Genomic DNA, 15414 nt, shown 5'->3' on the forward strand with positions numbered 1-15414 from the left:
TAATAAGTCTTACAATATGTAGAAACAAAGATGCAAAGCTTTGCTGAACCTCCAAGATTAGATCTGGAACTTAAGCATGAGCCGAACTCGACCCTCACTCCCGAGCTACTAATCTACTACATTGGGGAGCTCTAGATCTAATCCTCCTGGTGTGGTGTTGATCTGAATGACAGATATGAATTAGGGTTTCCAAGATGACCAAGGGAGGGGGGTAGGGACTGCTATATATAGGTCGGAGCATCAATTATGAGCCCTCGGATCAAACTGACTTGAAAGAACAATGTAGATGTAATCTAGGAGACGGTGGAGAAACAACATTCGAACGGGAGGCTGACACATGGGTCCCATAGGCCGGCCAGCCCCCATGTCAGCGTCTCAGCTTAATCTTTGGTGGAGAGTCTTCTAGGGTCTTCTAGAGTCTTCTAGTGTTGTTTATGCCATGGATAAGCGCAATTAATTCTGATATATAGGTCCACCTTGATGGTTTTCTGATTAAATCCTTCTGCAAACACAGATTCACCAAAACTTGTAGAATTTATTAGTTTAAACCCCTAGACCTATGTTGCTTATCTTTTTTATGCATTTATATAAGTTATATTGACAGTTTATGATGAACGTTAACTACCGTCGACACTAACCTTCACAAGTTTGGTCATTTTGCTAGTGGGGAGGTGGAGTCAGCTCTTCGGCATGGCTAAGATCATCTTCACATGACCAGTCCCTCTTAGGGCTTTGTTTGCCCTGTGCGTGCTGACTTTTGGACCTAGTTCAAACTATAAGATGCTGCAACTCTGTTGGACTAGTTTGCTTCACTTTCTTGGATTGCCATCCTCCAGGACCTATATCGATGCTGCCTTTTGCCCCACTGGTAGGGACTTCTCTACGACTTGTTCAACCCACAGCCTGAAATTGGAGAAACAAACTTAAGCAGCAAGCATGTAAAAATTACATTGCTATCCACACAACAAAGAATTGAATTGCACTGCTACCAAAACCATCCCCCTCCCATCCCAACATGACAAGATAGAACAAGAACCTCAATTGCAAGGGGTACTCACTCTTCTAAATCTATATTTGTATCACCATATCCTTGAACACGCTCCCCTGCTTTAGGGAGATATTCCGGATGTCAACATGTAGATCACAAAGACATTTATTGAGTTAACCTTGTACCGAATGTCAACAAAATAGAGCAGGAGTGTGCAAATTAAGCGCCTAAACTATAGCTTATACGGAAGCCATTACTTGAATAAAGCACATGTGAACTACAGCTTATATGGAAGCTATTATACTCGAATAAAGCACATGTGAACTACATCTCAACTAAGAAACATGTAACCCCATCACTATATCTCTACATGTCCCAGGTTCAACCACTAGAGTACAACACACATCATAAAAGAAATTTGGGTACCTCTTCCTATTCCTAGCTATGCTGCGTCATCAGCACCACCCTCTTGTCATCCTAGTCATGGAAGTGGTGTGGCTGATGTCGACGAAGGGGTAGTAGATTGTTTACACTAAAATTTGGGAAGAAGAACGTGTTAACTTGAAGCTTCCAAAATTGGGTCGATCAAGGAATCGATTGCATGAGGGTCGATATCAGCTGATTCAGATGCGACACTGGAATCAGCTTTCTTTGAATGACGTCAGTAGATAACGATAATGAGCTACAGTTGGCATTGGGAAATACATATCAGACTCTACAAAAAGGGAAAGATTAGGGTCCAAGTTATCTTAAGATAGGAATGTTTTCTTTTATACCAAAGATTGTAATGAGTCGTACTTGAGTAGGATTCATGTTTAGGCTCCGGGTATAAATATTGGACCCCGGCTATTATAAAGGACATCCAATCAATCAAATATAATTTACTTTTTTTTGGCTCCGTGCCAACCCTTAGGAGTAGGAGTAGAGTAGATCCTTATTTCACATGGTTTCACCTCAACCTATCTATACTTTGAGCTCGTCTTTTGTGCTAATTGTTGACAAAGGGGGAGAAAAATTCACAAAGATAGTAAGATAGGAGGAGCAAGCAAATGAAATGTCATTGTAAGGGGATCAATAAAAAATGCACACAAGTAGGGGGAGCAAGCTCATAAACTTGAATGTTGTATTTGAATGTGCATATTTGCTTGCATGGCACAAGTCTTGAATTTCAATATCCATGCTTGTGTGGTGTATGCTAGTTATAGGCTTGAATGATGAAATGAGAAACTAGCATGCATAGGCTAAAGTAACTAAACTTATGTTCATTCTATGGAAACTAGACCCTTGCTTGTAATATTGATCTCATGGGGTATTCTAGTTTTTATGTATGTCTAGTTACCAATGGTGCTAAGGATGGTATATTGGTGCACTCCGATTGGTATCACGCTTCAAAAGTCCATCTCTTATACCTTAGCATCATTAGGTAGGCATTGTCTCCTATATTTCCTATCTAAGCATATGTGCAAGCTTCAATCCAAACTCTTAGCACATATGTAGGGGGAGCAATCGCTACCATATGGGATTCATGAAACTTGTCCATATTCTTTTACACATGGTAAATATGTTTGGACAAGCAACATAGATTCAATTGAATTTCAATTCATATCTTTGTGAAAGGGTTGTCATCAATTACCAAAAAGGAGAAGATTGAAAGCTCTAGTTTGGTTTTGGTTAATTGATGAAACCCTAAGTGCTAACCTAGTATATCAAAGTGATTATGAGATAGGTAGCACTACTCTAAGTAATGAAGCGATGATGAAGATCATGATGATGGTGATGGCATGGTGATGATCAAATGCTTGAACTTGGAAAAGAAGAAAAACAAAAACAAAAGGCTCAAGGCAAAGGTATAAATAGTAGGAGCCATTTTGTTTTAAGTGATCAAGACACTTAGCGAGTGTGATCACATTTAGGATCGATAGCTGTACTATTAAGAGGGGTGAAACTCGTATCGAAATGCGGTTATCAAAGTGCCACTAGATGCTCTAACTCATTGCATATGCATTTAGGATCTAGTGGAGTGCTAACACCCTTGAAAATATTTGTGAAAATATGCTAATACATGTGCACAAGGTGACACACTTGGTGGTTGACACATTGGAGCAAGGGTTAGGAACTTCACCGATAGAGTGTCCGCCCGTAGAGTGCGGATAGTTCGATGGTGCCACCGGCGCCCTAGACAGAAAAGACGAAGGTCACTGTAAGTGACCGGACACTGGTCTCGGTTGGACCGGCGCGTTCGGTCAGGTGAAGCATGAAGACGCTGGTGTCGGTCTCTGATCGGACGCTGGGTCACTTAGTGACCGGACGCTGGAAGGTTGTGTCCAGTCCTACTGACGTGACAGCGCACAGGGGAGTTACCGTGTGACTGGACGCTGGGTGTGTCTGGTCGAGCATGACCGGACGCGTCCGGTCATAAAAAGTCATCTCTGGATGCTTACTGCAAACTACCGGATGCTGGGGTTCAGCGTTCGGTCACTTTGAGCAGCTGTGTCCGGTCATCACTTGATCATTGAGATCGAGCGATCAACATTTGAAGAGAGGGGACATGTGGCACGCATCGCGTGACAGGATGCTGAGGTCCAGCATCCGGTCAATTTGACCGGAGCGTCCGGTCACCCGTGTTGTGCCTAGTGAAGGGGTACAACGGCTCTATTTTATGGGGGCTTCTATTTAAGCTCCATGGCCAGCTCTAGCTCATTCTCTTGGCCATTTGCATTGACATAGCAACCTTGTGAGCTTAGCAAAAGCCCTCCCACTCATCTCCATCATTGATCCATCATCATTGTGAGATTGGGAGAGAATCCAAGTGCATTGCTTGAGTGATTGCATCTAGAGGCACTTGGTATTTGTGTTTTGCTGTGGGATTCACTTGTTTCTCTTGGCGGTTGCCACCACCTAGACGGCTTGGAATAGCGGAGGAGGATTGGCACGAGTTGGTGATTGTTCATGGCCATCTTCGGCGATTGTGAGGGGATTTGTACCTTTCCTGGCGGAGTGTTGAAAGGTAACTCTAGTGGATTGCTTGTGTCATTGAGTTACCTCACTTGTGGGTAGGTTCTTGCGGTGTCTAATTGTGTGGACGAGGTTCGTGCAACACCTCTTAGCCATCAAACCATCAAGTGTTGGTCGACACAATGGGGACGTAGTGTGTTGGCAAGCACGTGAACCTCAGGAGAAAATTGGTTATCTCTTGCCCTTTGGTATTCTCTCGGTGATTGATAAAGTATTCATCTTGTGATTGGTTCACTCCTCTACGCGGCAGTATAAACACCTCACTTACTCATTTATATTTCCACAAACTAGCTATAACAAGCTCTTTAGTGTAGCTAGAATTGGGAGCTTGCTTTGTGGATTAAGTTCATCTAGTGGAGCTCTTTAGTGTAGCAATTATGAGAGCTCTTAGTGAATAGTGACCTTGTAAATTATATGCCTAGTGATCATAACAACTAGAATTGTTGGATAGGTGGCTTGCAACCCTTGTAGAGCTAGAGCAAGTTTGCATTTTTCTATTTGTTATACTAATCAAATTTCTCTAGTTGGTTTGTAGATTTTAAATAGGCTATTCACCCCCTCTAGCCATATTAGGACCTTTCAAGTGGTATCGGAGCCGTGGTCATCGTTTGATTAAAGGCTTAACAACCTCGATGTCAAATTATGGCTCAAGTTGTGTTCAACCATGTGGGGGGCAAACCATCGTTCTTTGATGGCACATGCTATGATTATTGGAAGAGAAAGATGAGGATGTATCTTGGTTCAATCAATGATCAAGTATGGGAGGTGACCGAGAATGACTATGCTATCATTGATCCCAACAATCCCACCAACCAAGACAAGACCAACAAGCAATGCAATACAATGGCTCTCCACACCATATATAATGCCATTGATTCCAAGGTGTTTGAGCAAATCAAGGATTGTGAAAGAGCTAATGAGGTGTGGAAGAGATTAGAGAAAACATATGAGGGCACACCAGCGGTGAAGAGTGCCAAGTTGTATATCCTCAAGGATAAGTTGATAAGCTTTAAGATGAAGAGTGCCAAGTTGTATATCCTCCAGAGATGTTCCATTGGTTATAAGTAATTGTCAATGACTTGAAGGCTTTGGGAGACAAGATCAAGGATGATGATGTCTCTCATCGTTTCTTAATGTGCCTACCTCCAAGATTTGAGATATTGAGATTGCTTATCATAAGAGGAGGATTGAAGGAGATTACCCCTAACCAAGTACTAGGTGATGTCATGACACAAGAGATATACCATGTGAAAAGGGAAGGGGTTGATAAGGATGACAAGAAGGAAGAAGAAGACAAGAAGAAGAGTGTAGCATTCAAAGCTAGCTCATCATCCAAGAACAAGGGCAAGTCCAAGAAAGTATAAGTGATGATGAGGATCTTAGTGACATTGATGATGAGGCCATAGTTCTATTTGTGCACAAGATGGGCAAATTCATGAAGAAGAAGGGGTATGGTGCAAGAAAGAGAAGAGATCACACCAAAAGCAAAGAATATGTGAGAAGATGCTACAATTGCAAGAGCCCTGATCATGTTGTAGTGGATTGTCCCTACAATAGTGACAATGATGAGGACGAGAAGAAGAAGCACAAGAAGGACAAGAAAGAAAAGGAAAAGAAGGAGAAAAAGATGACCTTCCACAAGAAGAAGAAGGGTGGAGGCTATGTGGTCACTTGGGATAGTGATGGCTCTTTGGATAGTGATGACTCTAGTGATGATGGCAAGAAATCTATCAAGAAAGCACTAGCAAGCATCGCCATCAACAACAAGCCATCCATCTTCGACACTTCATCAACATGCCTCATGGCAAAGCCTACCAAGGTAAAATATGATGTGAGTGATGATGATGAATGTGAAAGTGATGCTTGTAGGAGTGATGATGAAGAAGAAGAGTACTCCAAGGAGGAGCTCATGGACATTTGTGAGCAAGTGCACACTTGCTTCCCCAATTTCTTGAGCAATCTCTTGATGAGATCAATGCCACTCATGAGAGGCTAATGGAAGCCCATGAGAAGCTTGGCAAAGATCACTCTAAGATTGAAAAAGCTCACTCCTCTCTCATCGAGCAAGTCAAGAAGAAGGAGGCCAAGGAGCAAGTGATCGTGTCTTGTAATGTGGGACTAACATGTGATCTTATTGATGAAACTTTTTATAAGCCCATTGTAGTTGCTCCCACTAACACTTCTTGTAGCACTACTACTTCTACTTTACCTTTGAGTGATGGTCTCACTTGTGATGCCTCACTAATGGTGAAAAATGAGACTCTCAAGAAGGAGGTGAATGAGCTCACTTGTGCCTTAGGCAATGCCTATGGTGGAGATTCTCGCTTGCTAAAGTGCTTGGGTAGCCAAAGGTTTTCTCTCAACAAAGAGGGATTAGGCTATACCCCTAAGAAAGGCAAGGCGACCTTTGTCACTCCCAAAGCTAGCTTTGTGAAGGGCAATGATCGATTTTGTAATAGATGCAAGTAAGTTGGGCATATAGAGCATAATTGCAAGATTAGCAAGAACAAGCTACCTAATGTATCCTCAATTAAATTTGATTCTTGTTACATGCTTGTTAAGGGTGCCAATGGTGTGAAGGATAAATTCATTGGTACACCAATTGTGGGCCCAAAGAAGAAGGTCATTTGGGTACCTAAAAAGAATTGATCTTCTTTTGTAGGTCAATTATAAAGCCGGAGGGATGCATTGGATGCTTGATAGTGGGTGCACACAACACATGACTGGTGATCCAAGAATGTTCAATTCAATTAATGAAAATAAGAGCAATGTGATTGCTAGTATCACATTTTGTGATAATGGCAAAGGCAAGGTCAAAGGGCTTGGTAAGATTGTAATATCCAATTTCTTAGCATTTTCAATGTGCTACTAGTAGAGAGCATGAACTTCAATCTATTATCGGTAGCTCAATTGTGTGATCTTAGTTTCAAGTGCATATTTGGTGTGGATGATGTAGAGATCATAAGTGTAGATGGCTCTAACTTGATTTTCAAAGAATTTAGATATGAGAATCTATACTTGGTTGATTCCAATGCTAGAGAAGCTCAATTGACAACATGTTTGATCACTAAGTCTAGCATGAGTTGGTTATGGCATAGAAGGCTTGATCATGTTAGAATGAAATAATTGAACAAGTTGATCAAGCATGACTTAGAGGCTTGAAAGATGTCACATTTGAAAAGGATAAGCTATGAGTGCATGTCAAGCCGGAAAGCAAGTTGGTAACACACATCCTAAGAAGAGCATAATGAACACATCTAAGGCATTTGAGTTGATGCACATGGACTTATTTGGACCAACCACATACACTAGCATTGGTGGAAACAAATATAGATTTGTGATTGTGGATGATTTCACTAGATACACATGTGTGTTCTTTCTTGTTGACAAGAGTGATGTATTTGCAACATTCAAATCATTTGTCAAGAGCATTCACAATGAGTTTGAAACAACTATCAAGAAAGTTAGAAGTAACAATAATAGTGAATTCAAGAACACTAGAATTGATGAGTTGTGTGATGAATTTAGAATTAGACATCAATTCTCGGTTAATTACACTCCACAATCAAATGGCCTAGTTAAAAGAAAGAATAGAACTTTAATTGACATGGCAAGATCAATGTTGAGTGAGTACAATGTGAGTCATTCATTTTGGGACGAAGCAATAAACACGGCTTGCTATTATAGCAACCGACTCTATTGTCACCCCATGATGGAGAAAACACCATATGAGCTATTGAATGAAAGAAAGCCCAATATAGCTTACTTTCGGGTTTTTTGTTGTAAATGCTACATATTGAAGAAAGGCACTAGATTGAGCAAGTTTGAAAAGAAATGTGATGAATGCTTCTTGCTTGGTTACTCCACTACTAGTAAGGCATATAGAGTTTGGAATTTGGCTAGTGGTACTTTTGAGGAGGTTCATGATGTGGAATTTGATGAAACAAATGATTCCCAAGAGAAAGATGAGAATCTAGATGATGTAAAAGACACACAATTGATCAATGCAATGAAGAATATGGACATTGATGATATAAGTCCTAGAGAGGTGATTGATGTTGAAGATGACAAGAATCAAGTGCTCTCTGACTCAAATGTGCAAGCTAGTGGTTATCATGATCAAGTTCAAGCAAGTGCTAGTCATGACAAAGTGCAAGATCAACAACAAGTGGCTAGTTCATCATCTCAACCAAGTGATCAATCAAATGCAAGCAATCAAGTGCAAGTACTTCAACCAACCAATGTTGCAAAAGATCATCCATTGGACATTATCATTGGTGATATTTCAAGAGGTGTGCAAACTAGATTAAGGTTGGCTTCATTTTGTGAGCATTTCTTATTTGTGTCATCCATTGAACCTAAGAAGATAGATGAAGCTTTGAAGGATGTTGATTGGGTCAATGCTATGCATGAAGAGCTAAATAGCTTCACAAGCAATCAAGTATGGGAGTTAGTTGAGAGGCATAAGGATCATAATGTGATTGGAACCAAATGGGTCTTTCGGAACAAACAAGATCAAGATGAGATAGTAATAAGGAACAAAGCAAGATTAGTGGCTCAAGGTTACACTCAAGTTGAAGGTCTTGACTTTGGAGAAACATATGCCCCGGTTGCAAGATTAGAAGCAATTAGGATCTTGTTAGCCTATGCTTATGCCCACAACATCAAGTTGTACCAAATAGATGTGAAGAGTGTATTTCTCAATGAATACATCAATGAGTTTGTGTATGTTGAGCAACTTCTCGGTTTTAAAAATAAAAAGAAACCCAACCATGTTCGTCGCCAGCAAATCTATGTCTATTGTTCATGTGATCGTTCGTCGATCCTCGGTTCCAACAGCCGCCAGATGTTCCGGTTTCATTTTGCCTTGGTGCCCTGCCCGGCACGGCGGCCCCATCCTGCTCTGTTTCATGGCCCAACAGAAATCATTGTGGTTGCATAAGAGAACCAATCAGTGCTATACCGTAAATCATCTGTCTAATGTTCATGGGCATGATATGTCGCGCCATGTTCATGGGTGCGAGCTGCAGCTCCTCGGGCCCCATCTGTCTCTGACATCGGCGGAAGTCAAAGGCGTAACGTGGCTGTTCTGGCCTTGGTCCAAAGTTACTTCCTTCAGGCTGTTAGCAGCAATTGAGGTAGAGTGAAGAATTGGGGAAGGATTAGACGAACAGCACAGCAAAGGGGATCGGAAGGAATAACGAGGAAGGTTGAGTTCTTAGGTAGAGTACAGAGTGTTTGGTTTGCAAATAACTTGATGCCGTTTCTCTCTCAGCTCTCAACTCTTATACTCTAGCAGAGACGTATTCGACTTCGACTCGTGCACGCAGGCACCTACTCCCACTCGTTTCCGAACACACGCACATTGGGCCGCCGAGCTCGGGTTCCCTTCCGAGGCCCTTCACTGCCATCTTCTGGGCTGTGGTAGAGGCAGTAGTAACATCCCCCGGAGACTTGAGTAGCTGCTTGTCCCCAAGCAGGCGTCCTTGGAAAGCTTGACACAGATGTACCAGGCTCTCCCAGGTCGCCAGATCACGAGGCCAGCCCGACCATTCCGCCAAGCCATGCTCCACAGAACCGGTGCCAGAAGGAATCATCCGACACTGCAAAATATTAACAGGGACCCGTGGAAGATCCACATCAGGAGGAAGAGTAGACGAAACTTGAGTGCCGGTAGTCACTGTAGCTTTGAGTTGGGAAACATGGAACGCCGGGTGTATGGCTGACGAGGAAGGAAGCTGTAACTTATAGGCCACCGAACCAATCCGAGCGATCACAGGAAATGGCCTAAAGTATTTGTAAGACAACTTTTGGTTGGAGCGTGGAGCCAGTGAAGTTTGGACATACGTGTCACCGTCCCTCACCTGGGCCGTCCCCAAGAGGCCCAACAGCCAAAGAGGAGTAACCGAGCTCGTCGCAAGAGTGCCAAGTTCCAGGGCCCAGAATGGGCGTGTAACTGTTGTGTTGCCCTGAAGGGGGAGTAGTTGAGCATAGAGTAGATAAGGGAAGGAAGAAGGGAGACGCAGGGCATCATCCAATTTGTAAGAACATATTTGAGATTTGAGAAGGAACCGGGACCTCGTTGGTCCGCGGCGGTAGAGTTGCCGGAGTGAATTGAGTTGTAGTCGCTGAAGAGAGTTGGTTGTTAACATACCTGGTATCAGAGACAGGGCTCCTTGCGTTGCGGCGTCCTAGATTCTGCGCCGCCCACCCATCCCCACTTCACCCGCCTCCAGCGCTCGAGAGGAGTGATGGATCCCATTTGCAAGTCGGCGTTCGACAATCTGATCTCGTGATTCGAGGCGATGGATGCGCGCTCCGCCGACCGCTGGGAGCGGATCGACCGCCACCTTCAGGATGCGGCCTCCACGCTCGAGCAGCGCGACCTCGTCGTCGAGTCCCGCCTAGAGTCGCTGGAGGAGTTTGCCTCCTCTCAGTATACCGCCGCCGTGGAAGCGGACAACTGGGGAGGCCACTTCGAGTCGCGCGTCTCTGACCTCGAGCACCGGATGTTCGACCTCGAGTGCATCCGCATCGTCGAGTGCGGCGACGAACGCGACAAGCGAGTGGCTGACCTCGAGAAGGTGGTGGAGGAGCTCAAAGCCGACCAGCCCGAGATCTATGCCCACCTCGACGATGTGTGCTTTGACCTCCACGCCCTGAAGCACCACGGTAACCAGCGCCCGCCGCCTCCTTGGATGGCGGCGCCCCACGAGTTGATCGCCGCGCGCCCACCTACCGGATCCACGGTCAACTGGCCCAGCGGGCACTGCGTCGAGATGACTACACGGGTGAGGAACTACGGTTTGGCAACGACTGTAGCTCCGACCTCGGCCAATGGTATGTTTGCCGCTCCTAACCACGATCCCCATTATTCTCTGCATTTTCCGCCCCCAATCCACCCCCGCCAGCCCCAAACCCACACAATTCCAATTCAAATCACCCAGATCTCGGCCATCTACCGAAAATGCATTTTCCCCAATTCAACGACGAAGATCCTCAATATTGGATGACCTGTGCACAAAATTATTTCGATATGTATGGTGTTCACCCATCTATGTGGATCAAGTGTTCCACTATGCAGTTTACCGGTCCTGCACGTCGCTGGTTTCAGTCCGTTGAGCGCAATCTCATCGGAGTGGACTGGCCCTCCTTCTGCCGTATGATCCGCGAGCGCTTCTGCCGCGATCAGCACGAGCTTCTCCTCCGCACTTATCTCCACATTCGCCAAACCACCACAGTTCAAGACTATGTGGATCGTTTCGTCGACCTCATAGAACAACTCTCTGCTTACACACCAAACCCAGATCATATTGCATATGTCACTCGCTTTGTCGATGGGCTACGTGACGATATCCGTGTTGTTGTATTCGTTCAACGCCCCAAGGATTTGGACTCTGCCTGCATTTTGGCTTTGTTGCAGGAGGAGGTGACAGAATCACGTTGGCGTCATGAGGGGCGCCACCTACATGCTCCGCCGTTCGTCAAGCCGCAAGTGCAGAGGGGCGCCCTCCCACTGCCCCCTCCACCTGCTCGTGCTGGTCCTCCACCTCAGGGTACTACAGGGCTGCCGGTCGAGCCTCGTCGTCCTCAAGATGATCACAAGCCCCCTACTCGGCCGCTCAAAGAGCGTTTCCAGTCTCTTCGCGACTATCGCAAATCAAGAGGCCTCTGTGTTCGTTGTGGGGAGCGTTGGCAGCCGGGCCACAGATGTGCCCCTCAAGTTCAACTTCATGCCTTGCAGGAACTCTGGGATGTTTGTCAGGATGAGTTCGAGGTGCCTGGATGCTCAGCAACTACTGATGTTACAGAACCAACAGATGCAGTTCCAGCTCAGGCCTTCATGTTGTCTGCAGTAGTTCATTCTGGGGCCGCTTCTGGGAAAACAATGCAGTTCCAAGGCTTTATTCAGGGTCATCCGATCTTGATTTTGCTGGATTCAGGTAGTACAAACTCATTCGTCAGTTCTTCTCTGTCTGATAGGCTACATGGTATTTCTGATCTGTTGAACCCAATCACTGTACATGTTGCTGATGGTAATTCTATTATGTGCACTCAAGAGATTCCTATGGCAGCATGGTCGGTATAGGGCTACGAGTTCCATTCTAATCTCAAGGTTCTCTCTCTAGGATCCTATGATATGATTATAGGCATGGATTGGTTAGAGGTCTTCTCTCCTATGAAAGTTCACTGGCTGCAGAAATGGATTTGCATCCCATATGGCTCCATTCAGGTCTTGCTCAGGGGTCATCATCCTCATTCGGCAACAGATTCTTTAGTCCAAGTATATCACATTGCAAGTGATGCGTCTAACAGTCCTAAGTCTGACATTATGCCAGAAGTGCAGCTCATATTGGATGACTTGGCTTCTGTGTTCGCTGAACCGTCTGGACTGCCTCCACGTAGAGCTTGCGATCACAAGATACCACTTGTTCTAGGGGCTCAACCAGTGTCAGCTCGCCCTTATCGCTATGCTCCTGCACTTAAGTCTGAAATCGAGCGGCAAGTAACTGAGATGCTGAATTCTGGTCTGATTCGCCCCAGTACAAGTGCATTTTCCTCTCCAGTCCTTCTGGTACGTAAAAAAGATGGGGATTGGCGACTCTGTGTCGATTACCGTATGCTCAACGCCCTGACAGTAAAGTCTAAGTTTCCCATACCATCATTGACGAATTGCTCAATGAACTAGCTCATGCCAAGTGGTTTTCTGTGCTGGATTTGAGAGCTAGTTTCAATCAGATCAGGCTGGCTCCCGGAGAAGAGTACAAAATGGCATTCCAGACTCATTGGGGACAATTTGAATACTCTATCATGTCATTTGGTCTCACCGGCGCACCAAACACGTTTCAGGGCGCCATGAACACTACCCTGAGACCTCTGCTGCGTAAATGTGTGATAGTATTCTTCGATGATATCCTGGTATTCAGTTCCTCACTCATAGACCATCTCTGTCATCTCCGTCAGGTGCTGGTCCTGCTTTCTCGGGATCAATGCCAGGTCAAATTATCCAAATGCAGATTTGCACAGCAAAGCATAGCTTACTTGGGCCATGTCATTAGTGTCGCGGGAGTTGTAACAGATCCTAGCAAAGTCAAATCAATCCGCAAGTGGCCGGTGCCAACTAACAGCAAGCAATTGCGCAGCTTTCTAGGCCTAGCTGGCTACTACAGGAAGTTCGTGCGTCACTTTGCTATATTGGCACGACCATTGACAAATTTACTTAAAAAGGGAACTCTGTTCATATGGACTCCAGGCCATGATGCGGCATTCTTCGCCCTGCAACAGACACTCGTATCAACTCCAGTGCTAGCCTTGCCGGATTTCTCCAAGCAATTTTAGATCCACACTGATGCCAGTGATGCTGGGGTCGGTGCAGTGTTAATTCAGGAGGCTCACCCGATTGCGTTTGTCAGTAAAGCTCTTGGCCCTTGCACTCGTGGCCTCTCAACTTACGAAAAAGAGTATTTGGCAGTTCTTGTGGTGGTGGAGCAATGGAGATCATATATTCAACATGCTGCGTTCATTATCTATACAGACCAGCGTAGTCTTGTCCATCTTACTGACCAAAGATTACACACCCCATGGCAACTCAAGCTGTACACCAAGTTGGCAGGCTTACAGTACAGAATTATTTATAAGCCGAGCACTATGAATCAAGCGGCTGATGCTCTCTCTCGTCATCCCTCTCCACCAGCTCAACTGAATGCCGTCTCCTCATCAACACCGGTATGGCTGGCTACGGTGGTGTCAGGCTATGACAAAGATCCTGCTGCTACTCAATTGATACAAGAACTACTCTTGGCCCCAGATGCTCATCCCCCTTTCTCACTGTCTAATGGCGTCTTACGCAAGAAAGGGCGCATCTGGGTGGGTCATAATCCCGGTCTTCAGCAACAGCTGATCTCTGCCCTGCATTCCAGCGCGGTGGGCGGTCACTCTGGTTTCCCAGTCACTTTCAGCAAGATCAAGAAACTATTTGCCTGGCATGGGATGAAGGCTGATGTCAAGGATTATGTCCAGTCTTGTGCTACATGTGCCCAGGCCAAGCCGGATCATGCTAAGTACCCGGGTCTGCTGGCCCCGCTCCCAGTTCCCACCGAGTCTTGGCAAGTCATATCTATGGACTTCATAGAAGGTCTACCTCGGTCTGGTTCTGCTGCTTGTCTACTAGTGATGGTGGGCCGGTTCAGCAAATATGCGCATTTCATACCGCTGTCCCACCCGTTCAGTGCTCCTCAAGTTGCCTAGGCATTCTTCGATAACATCTATCGCCTACACGGGTTACCAACACATATAATCAGTGACCGCGACAAGATCTTCACAAGATTTTTCTGGCGAGACCTGTTCCGCCTCTCCCATACAACACTTGCTATGAGTTTGGCATACCACCCGCAGACGGACGGCCAGACCGAACGTGTAAACCGGTGCTTGGAAACGTTCCTGCGCTGTTTCGTCAGCTCCTGTCCGCGGAAATGGATCAAATATGTTACTTTGGCGGAGTTCTGGTACAACACCAGCCATCATTCTTCCATCAATATGACTCCGTTCGAGGTATTGTATGGACATCCTCCTCGCCATTTCGGTCGCTCTGTTGATTCTGTATCAGCTTCTACCGAAGTGGATGCCGTGCTGGGCGAGCGTGTCACGATGCTGTCTTCGGTGCGTCAACACCTTCTCCGGGCCCAGCAACGCATGAAGCACCAGGCCGACAAGCGACGTTCCGAGCGGTTGTTCCAGATCGGTGACTACGTCTACCTCAAGCTCCAGCCGTACGTGCAGACGTCGCTTGCTCCACGCGCACACCAGAAGCTGTCCTTCCGCTATTTCGGCCCATACCAGGTGATTGACAAGATCGGCACTATCGCATACAAGCTCAAGCTACCTTCCTCGTCGACAATCCATCCGGTATTCCACGTGTCGCTGCTCAAGCCCACTCCCTCAAGCAAGTACACAGTGTTTCCTTCACTCCCCGACGTCGACGACGAACACTAGGTGCCAGAAGCTATGCTCAAGCATCGTCTTCACTCAAGGCACAATGGTGAGGTTCCACAAGTGCTCATCAAGTGGTCCGGCTTCGACACCAAGCTGGCCACGTGGGAGGACGAAGCAGCTCTACGCCAATAGTTCCCGGCGGTGCCAGCGTGGGGACACGCCGGAACTCAAGGGGAGGGGGATGTCACCGTCCCTCACCTGGGCCGTCCCCAAGAGGCCCAATAGCCAAAGAGGAGTAACCGAGCTCGTCGCAAGAGTGCCAAGTTCCAGGGCCCAGAATGGGCGTGTAACTGTTGTGTTGCCCTGAAAGGGGAGTAGTTGAGCGTAGAGTAGATAAGGGAAGGAAGAAGGGAGACGCAGGGCATCATCCAATTTGTAAGAACGTATTTGAGATTTGAGAAGGAACCGGGACCTCGTTG

Source organism: Miscanthus floridulus, chromosome 13, assembly GCF_019320115.1.
Source record: "Miscanthus floridulus cultivar M001 chromosome 13, ASM1932011v1, whole genome shotgun sequence".
Lineage (NCBI taxonomy): Eukaryota > Viridiplantae > Streptophyta > Magnoliopsida > Poales > Poaceae > Miscanthus > Miscanthus floridulus.